The sequence below is a fragment of the Oncorhynchus gorbuscha genome, linkage group LG04 (assembly GCF_021184085.1).
Source record: "Oncorhynchus gorbuscha isolate QuinsamMale2020 ecotype Even-year linkage group LG04, OgorEven_v1.0, whole genome shotgun sequence".
NCBI classification, from domain to species: domain Eukaryota; kingdom Metazoa; phylum Chordata; class Actinopteri; order Salmoniformes; family Salmonidae; genus Oncorhynchus; species Oncorhynchus gorbuscha.
In genome coordinates this window covers 46,050,202-46,075,458 of record NC_060176.1, presented here as the reverse complement: position 1 = coordinate 46,075,458, position 25,257 = coordinate 46,050,202, and the positions used below count along the sequence as shown (strand labels likewise).

Genomic DNA, 25,257 nt, shown 5'->3' with positions numbered 1-25,257 from the left:
AACCTGCTCCAGAGCTCTCAAAACCCCAGACTGGTGTGAAGGTTCACCTTCCAACAGGACAACAACCTTAAGCCCACAGTCAAGACAACGCAGGAGTGGAATCGGGACACGTCTCTGAATGTCCTTGAGTGACCCAGCCAGAGCCTGGACTTGAACCCGATCGAAAATCTCTGGAAAGACCTGAAAATACCTGTCCAGCGAAGCTCCCTTTTCAACCTTACAGAGCTTGAGAGGATTTGCAGAGAAAAATGGGAGAAACTCTCAAAATACAGGTTTGCCAAGCTTGTAGCTACATACCCAAGAAGACTCGAGGCTGTAATCGAGGCTGAGGCTGAAAGTACTTATGTAAATGTAACATTTCCGTTTTTTTATACAGTTGCAAAAGTGCCTATAAACCTTTTTTTTTGCTTTGTTATTATGGGGTATTGTGTGTAGATCGTTTCCAAATGCACTATATATTCAAATGCACTATGTTATTTGGCAACGTTAGTTGTGAAAAACAAAACATATATGGTCTGAATGATGCTACTATGGGCTATTGATAATTTGAGAAAGTCAGAAAAAAAGCTTGTGCTTTGTTCCTTGCCTCAGGCTGCACAGATGTTTTCTCATCAAGTGATCATATTTTCACCCATCAGGCTATTCTGAATTTAATCTTGTCTTTGCTAAAATGTCATCTGAATGCACTCCAACATCAAATGGAGGCCGCAGGTCCGTTTTTCTATTAATTTGGGAAACCAAGTGAAAACTGATCGGGAACATCGATAGTAGCATGTTTTCGCAATGAAAAAATGTCACTATTGACTGCCCGTCTGCGTGCTCGTGGAAGGAATAAAGGTGAACGAAGGAATACTGTAAAGGAGAGAGAGGAGGAGATGGAAACGCGCGGTGGTGAGATATTCTGTGGCTAAAGGTGTCTGTCCATTAATTATGAAAATATACTCATTTCCCTAGTAGGCAATTCAAAATCAAATTCACTATCATTTCTAATTGTAAACCGCCCTACACAATCAATGAACTAACAGTATCCCCTAGGGCTGGCTGTTCTCTCAGACTCATGGATAGAAATGTTGGGAGTGTAGCGTAAGGTAACCAATCCATCCAATGTGAATAATAATACAGTCCACACTCAAGGCGAATACATTTACATTACATTTAAGTCATTTAGCAGACGCTCTTATCCATTTGTTTACTTTCGGAGTAAAGGATAGACCAAGTATGTAGCAAAGACATCTTAAAGCAGTTTTGTTGTGTGCTTTTCTGCTATGCGTAATATGTTGTAGGTTATGTATTGTGTAACAGCATCACAATAATCATTTGAATCCATGTTTTTCTTTCGTGCTTGGGCTCACAAGTCTATGCATATGCATAAGCTCCAATAGGCTATGCATGAGGTGTATTTCATTAATCATCACCTTAGAAAGCGCTGTCCATTTCGTTTTGTTGTGTTAGACTTTGAAACAACATCCGCAACGACCATGTTTTTCACTCAGTTTCAACCTGCTTTCGAACTTTCTTCAAATTGATCATCACAGTGAGGTGAGTTTTTAAAGCATGATACTTTTGCTTTGATGTCAGAGTGGTTAGAGGGACAATAGAGCACTGAGTACCAGGCCATTAACAACCCGATGGTGCATCAATGCATGTCCTGAGTGCATAAGAGATTACCTTAACTCGCGTGGAATTTTACTGCGGTCATGACTCCCGGTGTGATGGTAATACTGTCAATGCAACAGCCCTATTCTTATGTGGCCTAGTTACAGTTTTGACATAAATCGGCTTGAACATCTATGGCAAGACTTGAAAATGCCTGTCTAGCAATGATCAACAACCAACAGATCTTGAAGAATTTTAAAAGAATAATGTGCAAATATTGTACAATCCAGGTGTGCAAAGCTCATAGAGATTTACCCAGAAAGACTCACAACTATAATTGCTGCCAAATGTATTGACATGTAGTGGCTAGGGTTCATTATTCTAAATGGCCACTTCTATAAACACCTAAATACAGGTTTGGTTCCTTATGGGTTTCCATAGATGTGGCATTTTATCATCTGGAACCTTAGCGACGACATAAGTAGAAAACTATAGCTCTACTAGGTGTCTTACATCAAGCGCCATCACCTGTCCTAATGAGTTACTGACACCATTTTTACCCATAACCCCTCATTCTCTATTCTTACAGGTCAACCATAGGTGTCCACCTGGTGTCACAATAGCATCCATAAAAGGCTTCTAATATACATACTGTATTTAACATAATGAACAGTTTACATACATTCCTCTACAATAATAAGCATTCTCAATAGATTTCTATATCTTTCATAAATCAACCCAACTAAGTTGCTAACATCGAAACGGTTGTAACACTTACGTAAATGAGATATTTCTGTATTTCATCTTGAATAAATGTGCTAACATTTCATTATGGGGTAATGTGTGTAGATGAGTGAGGGATTTAAATCAATGTAATCCATTTTTAATTCAGGCTGTAACACAACAAAATGTGGAATAAGTAAATGGTATTTGAATACTTTCTGAAGGCACTGTTTGTCAGGTTAGCCCGGGCATTGACACCTCGTGGTAGAGATCAAGCCCTCCGGTCACAGATGTTCCTGTAGGATTGATAGAAATGCTGTCACGCTCAAGATCAGATCACTGCCATTGAAGTGAAGGGTAAGACAGAATGACACGTTTTTAAACTTGCTGGTCCAATTGATCAGCTTCATTTTTTCAGTTTACCACCCCTTCATCCCTGCCTGTGAGGAATTATAACAACCCAGTAAAACATTCAAATATTCAGCTTGACCTTTTAAATGTGAGGAAATGTAATCATCACCATCTGTTGATGCACCACTGCTTGAAACTCCCCGCTTAATAAGTGGGTTCACAGGGAAGAGATTAAGCATGTTTATATTTCAGAGACATAAAAGCCAAAAAGTCTCCAGAGTAAATATGAGTCTGTCAAGCAGTGCTGATGTCTGACGTGTGTGTGTGTTTGTCCCAGTGTCCCCTGCAGCGGAGCGTCTCCGCTATATCCTGGGAGAGGATGATGACATGCCCAACCCCACCCTCTTCACTGAGATGGACACGCTGCAGCAGGACGGGGACGAGCTGGAGTGGAAAGAGTCTGCTAGGTGACTTCTGACCCATAAATTACACACACACAGACATACAGACACATAATAGAAACACACGCCAAAAGCCAGCCTTGACAGCCAATATCAAGTCTGTCAAGTTCGTGCCAAGAAGTTGACGGTCTATGTTAAAGTTATAGCTATGAACTTCTGAGTCACCTGTATTGTAGACTCATTTTTATTTTAACGTGCGTATGGTGATACCAAAAGTACATTTCATAGAACAAATGATCCCATTCCTTCAGCATAGACATTCCAGAACCAACCAATTTTGTCATGCATTTCATGTTTATTATGAATGTCTGATTGTTAGCATGTGTCATTCCCAAGACAAGCAGTCAGTGTTTACATCATACCAGTTTTGACTTGAGTGATTTGTCCCTTCCAACTCATGCCCTCTTTCTGACCTGGGGACCAGGTGGGTGAAGTTTGAGGAGAAGGTAGAGGACGGAGGGGAGAGGTGGAGCAAGCCCCATGTGTCCACCCTGTCCCTGCACAGTCTGTTTGAGCTCAGGACCTGTCTACAGACCGGCACTGTGGTGCTGGATCTGGAGGGATACTCACTGCCTCAGATAGTTGGTGAGCATCACAAATTCCCCTTTACAGAGCGCTAATGCATGTGTAGCCAATGTGAAATGGCTAGCTAGTTAGCGGTGGTGCGCGCTAATAGCGTTTCAGTCGGTGACGTCACGTGCTCTGAGACCTTGAAGTAGTGGTTCCCCTTGCCCTGCAAGGGCCGCGGCTTTTGTGGAGCGATGGGTAACAATGCTTCGAGGGTGACTGTTGATGTGTGCAGAGCGTCCCTGGTTCGCTCCCAGTTCGGGGCGAGGGGACGGACGTAAAGTCTATACTGTTACACATGCCAAATAAGTGTTGTGTGATTCTTACCTCATGTTTAGAGATAGTACTGTTAACAATTTCAAGTCTCTGTCACAAATGACAAGGAGAGTTTTCCCCTTCTAAGAACAGTTAGCCTCGTGTGTGCAGTTTAGTTCAGTGAGGCAAGCAGCATCCAGTAGTTGACAGGAAAGGCATTATGGTACCAACAAGGAAATTAACTGTTGGTTGTGAGTGATACTACAAACAGTACTAAGACAACGTTCTCCTGCAGATGAAATCATTGAGCGGCAGATAGACGAGGGCATGTTGTCTCCTGACCTGAGAGAGAAGATCAGCTTTGTCCTCCTGAGGAAGCACAGGCACCAGACCAAAAAAGCCCATCCACCGCTCTCTGGCTGACATGGGCAAGGCCAGCGGTGGTGGTGCCCGTGAGTGTCCCTCTGCTCTATGGTCAAGAATGGCCATCGGTATCCCTACACATTATAGTACTGCCGAAGGTTTAAATTTGTAGCCTAGGTATACACATAAATATATATATTATGCCCACTGCACAGGCTTTCTTACACTTGCAAATTATCAACCACAACAAAATGTATGCAGTCCTCCCAGTTTTATTCAGTTGAATTAAATAAACTTTATCCCCAAGGATAAATTATAGTCTATCTTCTTAAACAGTCTTCTGTCTTCCTTACTTGAATTCCCTCCTCAGCTCGTAGTCCAGGGGCAGCGGCCGCATTCAACCGCTCCACAGAGGACCTACGCATGAAATCAGGAGGCTATGGTCGTCTGCGTGAGTCTCTTTCTCAACATCTTTCTAGAGCCTGTCTGTTTCTTTTTCTCTTTCTATCACGCTCTCTTCCTGTGACTTCTTGTATCGCTCTTAAAGATGCACTCTGCAGAAATCGCTCCTCCATTTCCTAGTTGCTAAAATTCGAATAGTTTGCTTAATTTCAGTTTATATGACAAAACAAGCAAGGATAGTGTAGAGAATCATTGTTCATTCTAAACGCTATGAAATATATTTTCCATAACTGAAAATATAGTATTTTCAGCTGTTTGAAGCTGGTGTACAAAACCAAAAGTAAAAGACGCAAAAACAAAACTTAAGAACGGGAAGCATATAGCATATAGAAACTTGCTTTCAATGAGACTAACAGATCTAGAACATACATTTCTATCTGAATTTGGTCGGGTCACCCAAAAAGTGACATATTGCAGCTTTTAATATCAAATTATTTGCCGCTCTCTTTTTAGATGTGTTTGAAGCGATATAGAATACTACAGGGTTCTCCCTAAAGAATGTACGAGAGGCGTAAAATATATACAGTACCAGTCAAAAGTTTGGACACACCTACTCATTCTAAGGGTTTTCTTTATTTTTACTATTTTCTACATTGTAGAATAATAGTGAAGACATCAAAACTATGAAATAACACAGAATCATGTAGTAACCAAGAAAGTGTTAAACAAATCAAAATATATGTTATATTTTATATTCTTAAAGGTAGCCACCCTTTGCCTTGATGACAGCTTGGCACACTCTTGGCATTCTCTTAACCAGCTTCACCTGGAATGCATTTCAATTAACAGGTGTCCCTTGTTAAAAGTTCATTTGTGGAATTTCTTTCCTTAATCTGTTTGAGCCAATCAGTTGTGTTGTGACAAGGTAGGTCACAACACAACAACACACAAATAGATTGGTCTTCACCCTATTTGGTAAAGACCAAGTCCATATTATGGCAAGAACAGCTTAAATAAGCAAAGTGAAACGACAGTCAATCATTACTTTAAGACAAGAAGAACTTTGAAAGTTTCCTCTAGTGCAGTCGCAAAAAACATAAAGCGCTATGAAAAAACTGGCTCTCATGAGGACCACCACAGGAAAGGAAGACCCAGAGTTACCTCTGCTGCACCTCAGATTGCAGTCCAAATAAATGCTTCACAGAGTTCAAGTAACAGACATATCTCAACATCAACTGTTCAGAGGAGACTGTGTGAATCAGGTCTTCATGGTCGAATTGCTGCAAAGAAACCACTACTAAAGGACACCAATAAGAAGAATAAACTTGCTTGGGCCAAGAAACACGATCAATGGACATTAGATCGGTGGAAATCTGTCCTTTGATCTTATGAGTCCAAATTTGAGATTTTTGGTTCCAACCTCTGTGTCTTTGTGAGATGCGGAGTCGATGAATGGAAACCCATCTGGTTTCGCTTAGTGGGACTATCATTTGTTTTTCAACAGGACAATGACCCAAAACACACCTCCAGGCTGTGTAAGGACATTTTGACCAAGAAGGAGAGTGATGGAGTGCTGCATCAGATCACCTGGCCTCCACAATCACCCGACCTAAACCCAATTGAGATGGTTTGGGATGAGTTGGACCGCAGAGTGAAGGAAATGCAGCCAACAAGTGCTCAGCATATGTGGGAGCTCCTTCAAGACTGTTGGGAAAGCATTCCAGGTGAAGCTGGTTGAGAGAATGCCAAGAGTGTGCAAAGCTGCCGTCAAGGCAAAGGGTGGCTACTTTGAAGAATCTAAAATATTACATATATTTTGATTTGTTTAACACTTTTTTTGGTGACAACATGATTCCATATGTGTTATTTCATAGTTTTGATGTCTTTGCTATTATTCTAAAATGTAGAAAATAGTACAAATAAATAAAAATCCTTGAATGAGTAGGCGTGTCCACACTTTTGACTGGTACTGTATTTTTATTTTATTTGTTATCATATAAGGCCATATTTTGCTCTAGATTGCAGGAAATTGCAGTTACAGGTGTTAAAAAATGAAAAAACCTCGGAGTCCAAAGGGGGGGCATTGACCCCTCCTGGCCTCCTCCCCAGCCATACTCAGCAGCACCTGCTTGTTTAAAAAATCCATTGGAGAAGTGATAATATGTAATCCTCTTCAGGTCATGAATTCATTTCATTTGAAGAAGAAAAACTCAGTTGATTTGCACGTGTCTTTGATACATAGAACACTCTCCATATCCTCAACATTGATATGATCAATTGTTCATATGTACTGTGTTGCTTTACAGGTCATGCCCAGTAGGAGTATGAATGACATTGCAGACACTCTGAGCACAGACCAGGTGACCCACTAATGCAACATTACAACTCAGCAGGCTCAATTCATTCAAACATCCTTGCAGAGCGAAACTGCAGGTTTTACAGAATTATTGTCATAAAATAATTTAGGTCTTATAATTTAAGTTAATTTAGGGTCGTTACATTACTTAAAATGTGCACTTCCTCTATGCAGAAATTATATTAGTTTTCCGTAACGATGTTTGATTGAATTGCAACCAGAGTGTTTGTAGGAATTCATATTCCTTCTTTTGCAATGGCAAAACGTGTTGAGTTTGCGTATACATACAGTATGTGTTTGTGCCGAATTTTCAATATCCATTTAACCAGTAAATGTGCTGAATTTTACATGTACATTTTAATTAAGTGTGGCAAGCAGCTGTATGCTGCAGAGGATTTGTATTGCAGTTGTATTTCATTGTTGCCATGGGAACCCGATGAGAGTCAGCATTGTTATAATTCTCATGAAATATTTGATTGGGTTCGTTTTAAGTGTTGGTGTCACAGAGCAGTTTGGAGCAGGCTGCTTCACAATTCAGTCTGTTATTAGGGTGATTTAAAAGGAGAATTTAAACCCAGTGAGACAGACGGTCTCTCTTTAATTCCATTGTTAGCAGGGTTATTATGCTGTGAATGATGGAGGATGGGTCAGGCGTGTTGTGCTAAGTATTGGGTTAAAACGGATGCCTCTGACAATATTTATGCCCAAATAATTGTCTTGAGATAATGGTCTGGACAAATACGGCGAGTGTAACTCAGTAGATATGCAAATTAATACATGGGTACTTGACTGTTTCTGCATCTATTTGGCTAGCGTAACGCAAAAACAGACTGGCTTCCAGGCTATCTCAATGTTTTTAAACTACCCTCACTGTTTAGTCTATGGTTGAGTGGTTTATACTACACGTAGGGGCATACATACATGCAGTAAATCATGTACCAGTGTGCTAGTGATACCGTTGGCCATGTTTCCTTCACACATTCAAGTCCCAGGCTACATTAATTAGAATTAGGCTCAGAGACCAATTTTGTTATCCAGCAAAAACATATGCTGCCAGAAGAGTTGTGAGGTGAAATGTAATTATGTTTTTCAAACAGATCATGGAGTGGATAGATAGAAGCCTAAAGGCATTGTTAGAGCACAATGACAATGTCAAGAAGGATAAATCTATTATATGCACATAGTGTATGGTTTCACTTTCATATTTGAATAATTTATTAGTGTCATATAGGGATATTTATCTGGGTATATAAAAAAACTAGGACTTGAACTTGAAGATATGATGCAATTTCACCTCAAATGTGTTTTGTCAGTTATGCTGACAAGAAATCCAGTGTCCATACCATACAGTATATGCCATGATGTATCATCTATTTTTGACTCCCTCCCTCCCTCCATAGCTAAGGAATAAGTTCATGAAAAAGATCCCTAGAGATGCCGAGGCATCAAATGTGCTAGTGGGTGAGGTGGACTTCCTGGATAAACCCTTTGTAGCCTTTGTCCGCCTGGCACAGGCCACCACTCTGGGAGGACTTACAGAGGTTCCTGTGCCCACCAGGTAATGGCTCTCTGCCTGCCTGTCTGACACATTGCCATGTCTATTCATATTACCCTTTACTCCTCTCTGTCTGTCTATCTGTGTGTTTCTCTCGCTCTCTCTCTCTCTTCTTGTCTGTCTCTCGTCTTTTTCTCCGTATTTGTTCTTATACCCATGCAAATGTATTTTGTGAGCCCTAAACCATTTTTGAGGTGTCTATTTTATCCACACTACCTAATCTAACCTTAGTTGAATGCACTGACTGTAAGTCGCACTGGATAAGTTTCTGCTAAATGACAAAAATTTACAAAATGTGGTCTGTGGTCTAACATACTTTACACATACTGTAAATAGTTGCTGCCTTACTTTCTCCTTTGCGTCTGTTCTTATGCCCAAGCGAGCACATCTTTTGACATTTTGAGAGCCGTTGTTGAGGTACCTTTTTTCCCCACACTACCACAGATTCCTGTTTATTCTGTTGGGGCCCACAGGAAAAGCCAAGTCCTATAATCAGATCGGTCGAGCCATAGCTACTCTAATGGTGGATGACGTAAGTGTCTGTCAATGCTTCCTTTTTTTCTTGAATACAGATGACATGGAAATGCAGGCTTGATTGTCTGGCAACTTGAGTCAGCCAAAAATGTGTGGACTTCACATACTGATAATGATGCCACCATGGCTTGCTGTTGGTAACGGTCAGCCTCTCCTGTCACGATCATGGGGAAAAACATTGAATGTCACCATAAAATACAGGTGTTTTAAACAGAGTCCCACCATGGTCATAAATTAGGAACAGTTCCCAGGGTTTGTATCCCATTACTAATAGTAATAATAGTAATAATTTATCTTTCTCTCTCACCCCCCCCCTCCCACAGCTCTTTAGTGATGTGGCGTACAAGGCTAGAGATCGAGAAGATCTGATTGCAGGTATAGATGAGTTCTTGGATGAGGTGATTGTGCTGCCGCCCGGCGAGTGGGACCCCAAGATCCGTATCGAGCCACCTAAGAAGGTGCCCACGGCTGACAAGAGGTTGGAGTCATATTTAGGTTTTATAATCTAGTTTAATCTATGTTAGTTCCATTACCTAATCATTTCCCCACATTTAAAAAAAGTCACCTCTAAGACCCAGATATGAGGTCCTTCTCAGTATTTCTGTCATCAACACTTCCCTTCCCTCACTTCCTGTGTGTATTCCCTCTGTTTACAGGAAGTCAGTGCACTCTCTGAATGAGCTGGGTCAGCCGAACGGTACGGCGGGAGGAAGTGGAGGCCACGCTGAGGATGAGGAGATGCCAGTGGCTCACGAACTAGGAGAGGAGCTGGCACACACAGGGAGGTAGGCTACTGGTTGAGGACTGGGATTGACATCTTTTTCATGTACGTTAGGAGACTAGGAATAATGATAACATGAAAGGAACTGGGTCTGAACTGGAATATCGAGAAATGCCACTGAGTGAATTGAGATATGAGGTAGAGTACTTGAGTGGAACTGGTACTAGAGTTGGCCTTTAAAGAGACATTTGAACATCTAAATGTGCTTGAAAACTTCCTGTCTCTTGTTAATTCACATTGGGAACATTCACCCAGTGGATGGATTAGGGACAGATCACAATTTACTGGGGAGGGGGAGTCCAAAATAGGGGAGGGTTGTCAAACTTTTTTTTTTGCTTTGGGAAGGGTTGTGTATTTTTTTTTGTTGGGCACATGGGAGGGTAGTGTGTTTTTCCCTGGTTTACATTTGCTCCTTTGGAGGTTTTACTATGTAATTTATTCCATCATAGACACATTTCCTCATCCGCTTGCATGCGCCTCCCCAATAGAAAGGAAGGTGTTTTGGTACTTCCCATATGCATTGTGCTTTTCCGTGTGCAAATTTTTACTATACCACAGGTCAGTATATTCTAACAGTCTAATGGTCTGTCCTGTCCTCTAGCCACCATTCATAGTGACAATAGTGGTAGGTGGATCATTGTCCAGATCTGAAATAGGCCAACGAGCAATCATAACACACATAAAAACATTCAAGTCTGCATCAATTTTTTATATGAATCGACAGGAGCAAATAGGAATAGCTGTCACGACTTCCGCCGAAGTTGGTCCCTCTCCTTGTCTGGGCGGCGTTCGGCGGTCGACGTCACCGACCTTCTAGCCATCGCCGATCCACTTTTAATTTTCCATGGGTTTTGTCTTGTCTTCCAGCACACCTGGTTCCAATTTCATCAAGTACATGTTGAGTATTTAACCCTCTGTTCCCCCCCCCCCCATGTCCTTGTCCGTAATTGTTTGTTGTAGTGCTTGTGCACGGTATGCTGGTATGTACTGGGTTTTGTTTGACCCATCTATTGTATTATTCTGTTGACGGTGGTTTATGGTTATTAAACACAACCGTTGTGAATCCGTTTCCGCTCTCCTGCGCCTGACTTCTCTGCCGCCAGTAGCGTCGCATTACAATAGCTGATAGGCAGTGCAGAGGCCAGGTGCATCATGGAGCATGAAAGAACAGTGAAGACATGAGACACACAGCTAAAAACATCTCCCCTGTTGATCTTGTTTAGGGACAATACAATGCAATGAATAATTGCATTATTGTTTAAAAGTGAGTACAACATTCTATAGCCTACTCTCGGCTGAAGTGAAAATGGAATTTGAATAACAGACCAGTTGTGGGTCCACTCAACAGTAGCAGGCCAGTCTGGCTGTATTTTTACTTCTGATACTGAATATGCTGTCTGTTTCACATCATCATTCTCCCAAGTTGTCCTATAATAATGTGGCCACATATACTCCCAGCAGGCCCAATTATTCAGGAAAACTTATCACATGCTCAGCCTCCTCTCCAATCCGAGCGGCTATTCCTCGCACACCTGAACCTAACACTTCAATAGAGCCTAAATATTTATCGTTTAACTTTTAAAATGTATGACTTTTTATATGTGGCATAAACACAGCCAGTCACAATGTTTTAATCCGAGTAGGCTACTTCAAAAGTCTCCTGTCCGGCATGTCCACAATCAACCAAAATGTAATTCCAGCGTCCTCAAAATGGCTCGACATTAACCAGGTTTCCATCCAACCTTCTTATGCGAGTAAGGTAGCCTACGTGTCTGATAAATGTCACTACACCATGGGAAAGCATGCGGTTTATAAGGCTACAGATTACATCAATTATGATGAACTTCACAGGGTGGTGAAAGTGCACAGTGATGAGGTCGATGCTCCTTTCAATAAATATTGAGGGTCTTATTTGATGTGCACTACGTATTTACTCACAGACTTTTATCTGCAACAAGTCAATTTGACAGAAACACAAGTCTGATGGGAAAATGCTCCAGGGTTTCCCTTCGCTGGTAATTGCTGGCATTTGGCTGATAAAAAATAAAAAGCTGATAAATAACATTGTAGCAGGCCAAATTGTCCAGGAGAGGTTGTCTATCATAGCTGACACCCCGAATTTTGCGCTTCTGCGCCATTCTCTCATGCCTTGCGTACACATGTGCCTGCTTCTGAGGAGAGAGAGTGCAAGAGAGGAGCCTTGGCCTAGGCCACCGTTGATTGCAAAGATGGAGGCCTTTTTCATTGACGTAAAACCAAAGTTAGAGAAAGAGAATGCCTATAGTGAAGAGGGGGATATAATGTTTTAATATTATAGTGGACAAAGATGAGAAGAATGCAGTGTACTGTACAACTCCTTATTATTAGGTAGGATTAAATTTTAAAACTTACATTTATTTATAATAATTATTTTTTTATCCTTTTTATTATTATCATTGTATGTCATTGTTATTATTGTAAGCCTGTAAGCCTGAACAAAAATATAAACGCAACATGGAACAATTTCAACGATTTTACTGAGTTACAGTTCATATAAGGAAATCAGTCAATTGAAATAAAGTAATTAGGCCCTAATCTATGGATGTCACATGACTGGGCAGGGGAGCAGCCAGGGGTGGGCCTGGGAGGGCATAGGCCCACCCACTTGGGAGCCAGCCGGTTTTTCCCCACAAAAGGTCTTTATTATAGACATAAATACTCCTCAAATTCATCAGCTGTCCGGGTGGCTGGTCTCAGATGATCCCTCAGGTGAAAAAGCCAGATGTGGAGGTCCTGCGCTGGCGTGGTTACACATGATCTGCGGTTGTGAGGCCGGTTGGACATACTGACAAATTCTAGCCTAATTACTGCAATATAGCCTGTTCAAAACTTTTATGGAGGTTTAAATCAATTCACAAGTTTGCAATTTGATGAACAGAAATAGATAGACATCTGTTACAAAACACCAAAACGTTTAATTACATTCAGAGATTGTCAAGCCAAGCCTTTGATCCTGGTTAAGCCTCCAAGGTAGGGAGGGATGTGTTTTCTGTTTGTCTATTTATTGTGGTGTTGAAAACGCAACCCATGTCGGTATGTTTTCGTTATTGGTTGTGTTGGTGGAAAATTTGTTGCAAACAGTATATTTTATATAATTATAAACATGCCATCAAAAAGTTGAAAATCTGATTTTCCCCAATAGCTGTTCATTGTCTGCAACCGGCTCTGATTATGAAGTAATGAAACATGCAGGGAGAGTGAGCTCTTGTGGTGGTCGGCGAACCCTCAATCTTCTGGCTCATAGCCCTGCGTGGAATCGACTGGGCAACAAAAGCAAAGTAGATATCCACGTTGATAAGCACAGGGTCGCTACAGTTATTGTTATTTGTGGTCGTAAAACATTATTTTGAGTTAATTCTATGAAGGTGGAGGGGGTGCAATTTATTTTTTAACACCTTGAGTTGGACCCCTCTTGGTCTGGCGTTCAGTAATATACTAATATACAAAGAGGTTCTTCGGCTGTCCCCATAGGATCATTTTTTGGGGGGTTCCAGGCAGAACCCCTTTTGGTTCAATGTAGGGGCCTTTGTGAAAAGGGTTCCACATGGAACCCAAAAGAGTTCTACCTGGAACCGAAAGGGTTGTACCTGGAACCAAAAAGGGTTCTTCAAAGGGTTTTCCTATGGGTACAGCCAGATAACCCCTTTAGGTTCTAGATAGCAAAATGCAAGAGTGTAGCCAAGATAATCTCGTCTCCATTCCTCATCGGCCTGATATTATAGTTTTAAATCATCATCGGTTCAATTGGCCCATCCTGTCACACTGTGAAACGACAGACAGACTGAAATGAAGTGAGTCCGCGTAAAATGATGCATAAAACAGGTGATAATGAATTTCAAACAGAGTATGTGCACCACCCTTACCAAAGTGTTTGTGTCTGTGACAAGCACTTTGTGACAATTGCTGATGTATAAACTGGCTTTATAAAATATATTTGATTGATTGACTGTGTCTGTGCCTGTGTCCGTGACAGGTTATGTGGAGACCACAGTGTTTGTAGCTGTGTCAGGGTCTGCATCATTACCAGAGTGTCTGTGTTTTTGTCAGGTTCTGCGGAGGTCTGTTCCTGGACATGAAGAGAAAGCTGCCCTGGTTTCCTAGTGACTTCTACGAAGGCTTCCATATCCAGTCCATCTCTGCAGTCCTCTTCATCTACCTGGGCTGCATAACCAATGCCATCACCTTTGGAGGCCTGCTGGGGGATGCCACAGACAACTATCAGGTAGAGCTGATGTAGCTTGAACTCCAGAACTGTTGTGCTAACATTCTACCCCTTGTAATCTGTGTCAAATGACAATAGGTTTGGCATATTTACGGAGTAAAATGAGTGAAACGTTAGCACAAACAGACTGGTACCCGAGTTAGGGCTTATGACCCTTGAATTAATTTAAATGGAGTTAATTTACTGATTTAAAAAAATGTATCTGAGTCTGTGATTTGCTAAAGAATGTTTTTAGTATGGAACATGAGCCAAAAAAATGGTATGGTAGCTAACTCACTCTAGGTGATATATGTGTGTGACGGATGGGAACAGTGGCTGCACTAAATCCATTTGTTCAGCTCAACACATACTGAAACCATTTAGGATAAGTGCTCTGGCTGGCTGCTACTGATGATTCGCACAGACTGTCTGTCAGATTGAAATATAGCAGGCTCATACTGCCTTTCTCTAACACATTCACAACCACTTCTCTCTGTCTGTCTCTCTTCATTTTCCCACTCCATCTCTCTCTCCCTACTCTCTCCCCTCCCCTGTTTCTCCCCCTGCCCTCCCTTCTCTCTCTCCTCTATATCAGGGTGTGATGGAGAGTTTCCTGGGCACAGCGTTGTCAGGAACAGTGTTCTGTATGTTTAGTGGTCAGCCCCTCATCATCCTTAGCTCCACTGGACCCATCCTCATCTTCGAGAAACTGCTCTTCGAATTCAGCAAGTGAGTGAGAGCTCAACCCCACTTCAAAGTCAGACACTGTAGCCAAGGGGTGTCGAACTAATTTTGCCCTGTGGGCTGCATTCATTCTTCAACGAGGTCCGGAAAACCGCACTGACATTTTTTAATATTTCCTTGCTGTCATAATTTTCAAAACATTGTCCTCTATCCATGTTTTTTTTTTTTTTGATACTCCCTGACTGTTTATTGATTATTAGTGAGCTGGACAGTCAAGAAACTGTATGAACGTACAGTGGGGAGAACAAGTATTTGATACACTGATGATTTTGCAGGTTTTCCTACTTACAAAGCATGTAGAGGTCTGTAATTTTCATCATAGGTACACTTCACCTGTGAGAGACGGAAACTAAAACAAAAATCCAGAAAATCACATTGTATGATTTTTAAGTAATTAATTTGCATTTTATTGCATGACATAAGTATTTGATACATCAGAAAAGCAGAACTTAATATTTTGTATAGAAACCTTTGTTTGCAATTACAGAGATCATATGTTTCCTGTAGTTCTTGACCAGGTTTGCACACACTGCAGCAGGGATTTTGGCCCACTCCTCTATACATACCTTCTCCAGATCCTTCAGGTTTCAGGGCTGTCTCTGGGCAATACAGACTTTCAGCTCCCTCCAAAGATTTTCTATTGGGTTCAGGTCTGGAGACTAGCTAGGCCACTCCAGGACCTTGAGATGCTTCTTACGGAGCCACTCCTTAGTTGCCCTGGCTGTGTGTTTCGGGTCGTTGTCATACTGGAAGACCCAGCCACAACCCATCTTCAATGCTCTTACTGAGGGAAGGAGGTTGTTGGCCAAGATCTCGCGATACATGGCCCCATCCATCCTCCCCTCAATACGGTTCAGTCATCCTGTCCCGTTTGCAGAAAAGCATCCCCAAAGAATGATGTTTCCACCTCCATGCTTCACGGTTGGGATGGTGTTCTTGGGGTTGTACTCATCCTTCTTCTTCCTCCAAACACGGCGAGTGGAGTTTAGACCAAAAAGCTCTATTTTTGTAATATATAATAATAATAATATATGCCATTTAGCAGACGCTTTTATCCAAAGCGACTTACAGTCATGTGTGCATACATTCTACGTATGGGTGGTCCCGGGGATCGAACCCACTACCCTGGCGTTACAAGCACCATGCTCTACCAACTGAGCTACAGAAGGACCAGAACTACCAGACCACATGACCTTCTCCCATTCCTCCTCTGGATCATCCAGATGGTCATTGGCAAACTTCAAACGGGTCTGGACATGCGCTGGCTTGAGCAGGGGGACCTTGCGTGCGCTGCAGGATTTTAATTTCATGACGTAGTGTGTTATTAATGGTTTTCTTTGAGACTGTGGTCCCAGCTCTCTTCAGGTCATTGACCAGGTCCTACCGTGTAGTTCTGGGCTGATCCCTCACCTTCCTCATGATCATTGATGCCCCACGCGGGGAGATCTTGCATGGAGCCCCAGACCGATGATGATTGACCGTCATCTTGAACTTCTTCCATTTTCTAATAATTGCGCCAACAGTTGTTGCCTTCTCACAAAGCTGCTTGCCTACTATCCTGTAGCCCATCCCAGCCTTGTGCAGGTCTACAATTTTATCCCTGATGTCCTTAAACAGCTCTCTGGTCTTGGCCATTGTGGAGAGGTTGGAGTCTGTTTGATTGAGTGTGTGGACAGGTGTCTTTTATACAGGTAACGAGTTCAAACAGGTGCAGTTAATACAGTTAATGCGTGGAGAACAGGAGGGCTTCTTCAAGATAAACTAACAGGTCTGTGAGTGCTGGAATTCTTACTGGTTGGTAGGTGATCAAATACTTATGTCATGCAATAAAATGCAAATGAATTACTTAACAATCATACAACGTGATTTTCTGGATTTTTGTTTTAGATTCCATCTCTCACAGTTGAAGTGTAACTAACAACAAATTACAGACCTCTACATGCTTTGTAAGTAGGAACACCTGCAAAATCGGCAGTGTATCAAACACTTGTTCTCCACCCTGTTGGTCCATTATAATTTCTACACAGTTTCAATTTGTTTTCTTCATTTAAAAATATATTGAGTTCTTTCCCCCCCCAAAAAAAGTCCCTGTTGTAGCCTATACAGTATATAATATATTGACACATATGGTTCCTCCCTTTGATTTGAAAGACAATTCAAACACCCACATCAGACATGATATACTATGAAAGGCACAATGGTGAGATTTGATATGCCATATTGGAGAGCTTGTCCGTAACAGCTTTATACCACCTTTCACCTTCTGCCCTATATCAATGTTCTTATTTCTAAGGAACAACGGTATAGACTACATGGAACTGCGTCTGTGGATAGGGATCCACTCTTGTATCCAGTGCTTCCTCCTGGTCGCAACGGACGCCAGCTACATCATCAAGTACATGACCCGCTTCACAGAGGAGGGCTTCTCCAGCCTCATCTCCTTCATCTTCATCTCTGACGCCATCAAGAAGATGGTGAGTCACACGCAGGCATGCGGACGCACACAGACGCAGTCACGCTCACACTTAGGCACACACGCGCACACTTAACTGTTGATGTAATGTGCTGCTACAGATGGGCTCCTTCAAGTACTATCCCATCAACACCGACTTCAAGCCAGACTACGTCACTGCCTACAAGTGCGAGTGCCTGGCCCCAGACCCCAGTGAGTCCATCCTTGGCTGTATAGTATATCATTATAGTACAGTAACAATCAAGTTAGCCAGAGTTCCCAACAGGGGTCATAGTGGTTGTCATATGGTTGGAGGGGGTAGTAATGGGGAATTAGGGCCTAGTAGCTTGGGTGCCAATCTGTTTCTGCTCTCATGTCAAATCTTTATGGAATTGTCATGCCAAACATGGCAAAGGTTTGACTTGACACTGACAGAAATGGAGTTGGCAAGAGCACAAACAGAAAGGAGTATAAACAGGACCTGGCTACCTCTAAAGGATTTGGGGACATAAAGATTATCGTATGGTTTGGTAATATAAGGAGGCATTATACCTTTATGCCTCTCTGGAGATGTTCACTGCATTGGGAAATCGTTATGAGAATTGACTTAAGGTATTTGAATAATGTAACTGATTTGTCTTATATTTGTTTTTGCTGCACTCACAAATGGCTGCTGTCCGATGCGAGTGAGTAACACTTTGTATGCATGAGCTTCAACTAGCTACTTTCTCTGTTCAAGGTCTCCAAGTCTACCTGATGAATTCTTATTCCATTTCTCTTGTCCCTTGACTCTGCCCTCTCACTGTTTTCACTCTCTGCATCTCAATTTTTCCTTCATAACCCTCCTCTCTCCTTCTGTCTCCCTCCTTTTCACTTATTAAACAGTGGCTTCAATGATCTTCAATGGTTTAGTGCCAGTGCCAACTGATAACACCTCTAGTCTCTTTGGAGTAAGTGATTTTTGAAATTACGTTTTTACTTTGTCATGTCTAGCAACAACAACTGGGACCTAAGCCACCCACCACAAGGCCCCTAAATTTGCCCAAGAAAGGCAAACAAATTTCAAACCCACACCAAACTTAAAGACAGGAATCAAACCAAAAAGTGGAGAAAAGCAAAAAACAAGGAAGATCAGACAAACGGCAACGAAATGAGTTAACCCTCCACATCTGTCAAGCCAACTTGTGCACTGGGCCAGCTGCTCTTAAATATAACCTGTGCCAGCACAGGGGAAATACCTTCTGACTAACGAGGTGACTCCAATCGGTGTGCCGACCGTGCTAACGTGCTAACATCCAACCCCAAAATATAAATGGAAAAACCAAAGCCTGTAACACCTTCCCCCTTAAGGCAACAAACATACCCTATATATACACTACCGTTCAAAATTTGGGGTCACTTAGAAATGTCCTGGTTTTTGAAAGAAAAGCACTTTTTTTATGTCCATTAAAATAACATAAAATGATCAGAAATACATTGTTAATGTTGTAAATGACTATTGTAGCTGGAAACGGCAGATTATTTTTTAAATATAATATCTACATTAGAATGTCAAGTTTGACGAATAGAAGTCTCACAAGTGCTCATCTGGCAGCTTCATTAAATAGTACCTGCAAAACACCAGTCTCAACATTAACAGTGAAGAGACGACTCCGGGTTGCTGTCCTTCTAGGCAGAGTTCTTGTGTCTGTGTTATTTTGCCCATTTTAATATTTTATTTTTATTGGCCAGTCTGAGATATGGCTTTTTCTTTGCAACTCTACTAGAAGGCCAGCATCCCGGAGTTGCCTCTTCACTGTTGAGACTGGTGTTTTGCGGGTTCTATTTAATGAGGCTGCCTGTTGAGGACTTGTGATGCATCTGTTTCTCAAACTAGACACTCTAATGTACTTGTCCTCTTGCTCAGTTGTGCACCGGGGCCTCCCGCTCTTCTTTCTATTCTGGTTAGAGCCAGATGGCGCTGTTCTGTGAAGGGAGTAGTACACAGCGTTGTACGAGATCTTCAGTTTCTTGGCAATTTCTCGCATGGAATAGCCTTCATTTCTCAGAACAAGAATAGACTGACGAGATTCAGAAGAAAGTTATTTGTTTCTGGCCATTTTGAGCTTGTAATCAAACCCACAATTGTTGATGCTCCAGATACTCAACTAGTCTAAAGATGGCCAATTTAATTGCTTCTTTAATCAGGTCAACAGTTTTCAGCTGTGCTAACATAATTGCAAACGGGTTTTGTAATGATCAATTCGTCTTTTAAAATGATAAACTTGGATTAGTTAACACAACGTGCCATTGGAACACAGGAGTGATGGTTGCTGATAATGGGCCTTTGTACACAATCAGTCGTTTCCAGCTACAATAGTCATTTCCAACATTAAGAATGACTACACTGTATTTCTGATCAATTTGATGTTGTTTTAATGGACAGAAAATGTGCTTTTCTTTCAAAACAAAGACACTTTATCATGTAGACACTTTATCAACCAATTGGGAATTATTTGTTTACAGCAAATGGCTTTCCTTTGAAGAGTCTGAAAAATAAGTCGATTAGTTCCCATATTATTATTTTTGTCGCCCTTATGTTCTCTTGCACTCTCTTTCCTTTTATCTTCTCTCTCTCGCTCTCTCTCTCTCTCTCTCTCTCTCTCTCTCTCTCTCTCTCTCTCTCCCAAGAAACCTCACATCCTCACAGCCATTACTCTCCCCTTCACCTTATTCTTCGACCTCTAAAACGGTGTCCTACTCCCTGCCCTCCTGCATCCCTCTCTCCTCTTAGTTGAACATCACAGACCTGGACTGGAGCCAGCTCAGTAAGAAGGAGTGTGTGAAGTACGGAGGCTCTCTGGTGGGCAACACCTGTAAGTACGTCCCTGACCTGGCCCTCATGTCCTTCATCCTGTTCTTCGGGACCTACTCCATGACCGTCTCCCTCAAGAAGTTCAAGTTTAGCCGCTACTTTCCTACCAAGGTGAGACTAGAACGAACTGAAGAGGAGCTGGATGTTTATTCATTGACATAGAGGCTGCATCGCAAATAGCAGCCTGATTCAGCCACAGTTTCATATTTTTTCAAGGCAAAGATGATCTATTTAAAACACTTGAGGCAGATATGATTAGGTGTAATCTGTGGTGATTTGGGGTAATCTCCATGGAGATATGGTGTAAATAAGAGCAATGACCGAAACATGCTTAGATCTAAACTTTTGTATACAATTGTCTCCCCAAACTCCTCAATGTACATATAACAGTAGATCCCATGGTATCCTGAAACTGCATGTTACTCACAGACATGAATATTCTATTTCACCTATATTATAGCTGAATACAGCTTCAAATCAAATCAAATTTAATAGTATTTGTCACGTGCCAAATACAACAGGTGTAGAACTTATTGTGAAATGCTTACTTACAAGCCCTTAACCAACAATGCAGTTTTAAGAAAATACCTATAAAAAAAGGAAGAGATAAGAATAACAAACAATTAATGAGCAGCAGGGAATAACAATACCGGGGCTGTATACAGGGGGTACCGGTACAGAGTCAATGTGTCAATGTGCGGGGGCACCGCTGTTGTCGAGGTAATTGAGGTAATTATGTACATGTAGGTAGAGTTATTAAAGTGACTATGCATAGATAATAACAGAGAGTAGCAGCAGCGTGGGGGGGGGGGGGGTCAATGCAAATAGTCTGGGTAGCCATTTGATTAGCTGAGTCTTATGGCTTGGGGGTAGAAGCTGTTTAGAAGCCTCTTGGACCTGGTGCTCCGGTACCACTTGCTGTGTGTTAGCAGAGAGAACAATCTATGACTAGGGTGGCTAGAGTCTTTGACCATTTTTAGGGCCTTCCTCTGACACCGCAATGTGTAAAGGTACTAGATGGCAGGAAGCTTGGCCCGATGATGTACTGGGCCGTACGCATTACCCTCTGTAGTGCCTTGCAGTCGGAGGCCCGAGCAGTTGCCATACCAGGGAGTGATGCAACCCGTCACTGTTGTGTCATCAGTAAACTTAATGATGGTGTTGGAGTTGTGCCTGGCTGTGCATTCATGAGTGAACAGAGAGTACAGGAGGGGACTGAGCATGCACCCCTGAGGGGCCCCCGTGTTGAGGATCAGTGTGGCGAATGTGTTGTTACGCACTCTTACCACCTGGGGTGGCCCGTCAGGAAGTCCAGGATCCAGTTGCAGAGGGAGGTGTTTAGTCCCAGGATCCATAGCTTAGTGTTATGAGGGCACTATGGTGTCGAATGCTGAGCTGTGGTCAATGAATAGCATTCTCACATAGGTGTTTATTTTGTCCAGGTGGGAAAGGGCAGTGTGGAGTGAAATAGAGATTGCATCATCTGTGGATCTGTTGGTACCGTATGCAAATTGGAGTGGGTCTATGGTTTCTGGGATAATGGTGTTGATGTGAGCCAAGACCAGCCTTTCAAAGCAATTCATGGCTAGAGACGTAGTGTTCTTGGGCACAGGGACTATGGTGGTCTGCTTGAAACATGTTGGTATTACAGACTCAGACAGGGAGAGATTGAAAATGTCAGTGAAGACATTTGCCAGTTGGTCAGCGCATGCTCAGAGTACATGTCCTGGTAATCCGTCTGGCCCAGCAACCTTGTGTATGTTGACCTGTTTCAAGGTCTTACTCACATCTGCTGTGGACAGCGTGATCACACAGTCGTCCGGAACAGCTGATGCTCTCATACATGTTTCAGTGTTACTTGTCTCGAAGCGAGCATAGAAGTTGCTTAGCTCGTCTGGTAGGCTCGTGTCACTGGGCAGCTCTCACTGTGCTTCCCTTTGTAGTCTGTAATGGTTTGCAAGCCATGCCACAACCGACGAGCGTCAGAGCCGGTGTAGTACGATTCGATCTTAGTCCTGTATTGATGCTTTGCCTGTTTGATGGTTCGTCGGAGGGCATAGCAGGATTTCTTATAAGCTTCCGGGTTAGAGTCCCGTTCCTTGAAAGCGGCAGCTCTACCCTTAAGCTCAGTGCGAATGTTGCCTGTAATCCATGGCTTCTGGTTGGGGTATGTACATACAGTCACTGTGTGGACGACGTCCTCTATGCACTTATTTATAAAGCCAGAGACTGATGTGGCGTACTCCTCAATACCATCGGATAAATCCCAGAACATATTCCAGTTTGTGCTAGTAAAAACAGTCCTGTAGTTTAGCATCTGCTTTGTCTGACCATTTTTTTATAGACCGAGTCACTGCTGCTTCCTGCTTTAATTTTTGCTTGTAAGCCGGAATCAGAAGGATAGAGTTATGGTCAGATTTACCAAATGGAGGGTGAGGGAGAGCTTTGTACGCGTGTGTGGAGTAAAGGTGGTCTCACATTTGTTCCCCCTCTGGTTGCACATTTAACATGCTGATAGAACTTAGGTAAAACTGATTTAAGTTTCCCTGCATTAAAGTCCACGGCAACTAGGAATGCCGCCTCTGGATGAGCATTTTCCTGTTTGCTTATGGCGGAATACAGCTCATTGAGTGTGGTCTTAGTGCCAACATCGGTCTGTGGTGGTATGTAGACAGCTACAAAAAAATACAGATGAAAACTCTCAAGGCAGATAGTGTGGTCTACAGCTTATCATGAAATACTCTACCTCAGGCGAGCAAAACCTTGAGACTTACTTAGATATCGTGCACCAGTTATTGTTTTCAAATATGCATAGGTCCCCGCCCCATGTCTTACCAGAGGCTGCTGTTCTGTCCTGCCGTGTATAACCCGCCAGCTGTATGTTCTTAATGTCGTTGTTCAGCCACGACTCCGTGAAACATAAGATATTACAGTTTAATGTCCCGTACAGTCGCCCCATTTATTTTACAGTGATTGAACGTTAGCTAGCAGAACGGAAGGCAAGGGCAGATTAGCCACTCGTCGCCTGATCCTCAGAAGGCATCCTGATCTCTTTCCGCGAAACCTACATTTCCTTTTCCAGTGAATCACAGGGATCTGGGCCTGGTCGGGTGTTTGTAGTATATCCTTCGCGTCCGACTCATTGAAGAACTCCTCATCCAATTTGAGGTGAGTAATCCCAGTTCTGATGTCCAAAAGCTCTTTTCGGTCATTAAAGACGGTTGCAGCAACAAAATGTACAAAACAAGTTACGAACAACGCAAAAAAACAAAGAAATTGCATGGTTGGTTAAGATCCGATAAGATGGCAGTCCTCTCCTCCGGCACCATCTTGAACAAGCTTAAAAAACAAGTGTTTTTTCTGTGTTTGTGTCTCTGCATTTATAGAGTTTAATTCCAAAACACTATATATCCATTTTCAGAAATGTTGGTAAATTAGCTTTTATTTTTTAAAGAAATTATCAAAGAGATTGGTGTGTTTTTTCACTATCTAATCATGGCATGGGGCTATTCAATGATAGACATGTATTTGCTCAAAATTTAGAACTTGATGGTTTCATTTTAGACAGACAAATATGTTTTCTTTGCTAAATGCAATATATCCGCCTCTCTCAGAGAAATAAGTAGTACTGCTAGGTTTTACAGTCAAATGTAGCAAATAACTACATTTTCTATAAAGAAATTTACAAATGGTACATTTGTGACATCAATATTTTATAATTCAATACAGTAATATGAGATATACTGTACATGTACATTTTTAGTCATTTAGCCGATGCTCTTATCCAGAGCAACTTACAGTTAGTGCATTCATCTTAAGATAGCTAGGTGAGACAACTACATATCACAGTCAAATATACAGGATGTGAACATTCCATTCCAGCAAATCAATGGATATAGCGTTTTGCAAAAAAACATATTTTTTATAAAGATCTATAGTCTTTGAATTGAGAACAGAAATATTTGACAGACATGAAGGTAAGCAATCATTTCTGATGAAAAAAACACATGTAAAATGTGTGAACGTAGTGTTTTGGAAATAAACTGTGTATTTCTTTCAGAGATGATTTATGTTTCTCGCTAGACGTATTTTCAATTTTTTTCATTTGCTTTGTTCTGTGTCTGTCCGTGTCTGTGTCTATTATGTCTGTCTGTGTGTCTGTCTCTTGCTCTGTCTGTGGCTTCTGTAAACAGCTGCGGAAGCTCATCAGTGACTTCTCCATCTTCATGGCTATTATGACCTTTGTGGGTCTGGACAGGTTAATCGGGCTCAAAACCCCCAAGCTCATTGTTCCCACAGAGTTTAAGGTAAAGGAACAGGTTCAAAATAGCTACTCTTTTTATTAGTTATATTCCTGACCGTACCCTGGAACAGTTGTGTATCATTATACATGTATGTTTTTGTCCTTTAATCAATGAATGGTCACTCGGACACTGTCCCTTACTGACTCCCTTTAGCCCACACGTCCCGACCGGGGTTGGATAGTGCTGCCGTTTGGGAAGAACCCGTGGTGGGTGTATTTGGCCAGCTTCGTCCCTGCTCTCCTGGTCACCATCCTCATCTTCATGGACCAGCAGATCAGTGCTGTCATTGTCAACCGGAAGGAGAACAAACTGAGGGTACTTTGAGGGGTGTTTTTATTGATTGATTTAACCTTTATTTATCCTGGAAGTCCCATTGAGTTCAGGAGACGTCTTTTAGAAGGGACACCTGGATGTTCTCTATTATATACACAGCCGAGCCTGTTATAGTGCAGACATTGATAACAAGTTTAACCTCAGTTTTTTTGGAGGTCACAGTGGGCATCACACATGTTGTTTGCCATAATCTCGGTTAACCCAGAACTAAAATCTTGTGTAATTTGTGCAGAATCTGTCCATGAGAGAGGATGTTTGCCACAATGAGCCATTTATGTTGTATATAAGAGATGTACTTGTAGAGGTAAACTATAGTTCCTATAACCTTATTTGGGTTTTGGTGTCATGTTGGGGCCTACGTAATGCATAGGACAATTGCCTCAATG

General features: G+C 42.0%; 1 pseudogene; it reads left to right on the top strand.

The window, feature by feature from the left end:
* Positions 1 to 25,257, top strand: part of LOC124034149 — a 118,907-nt pseudogene that overhangs the window by 86,102 nt on the left and 7,548 nt on the right.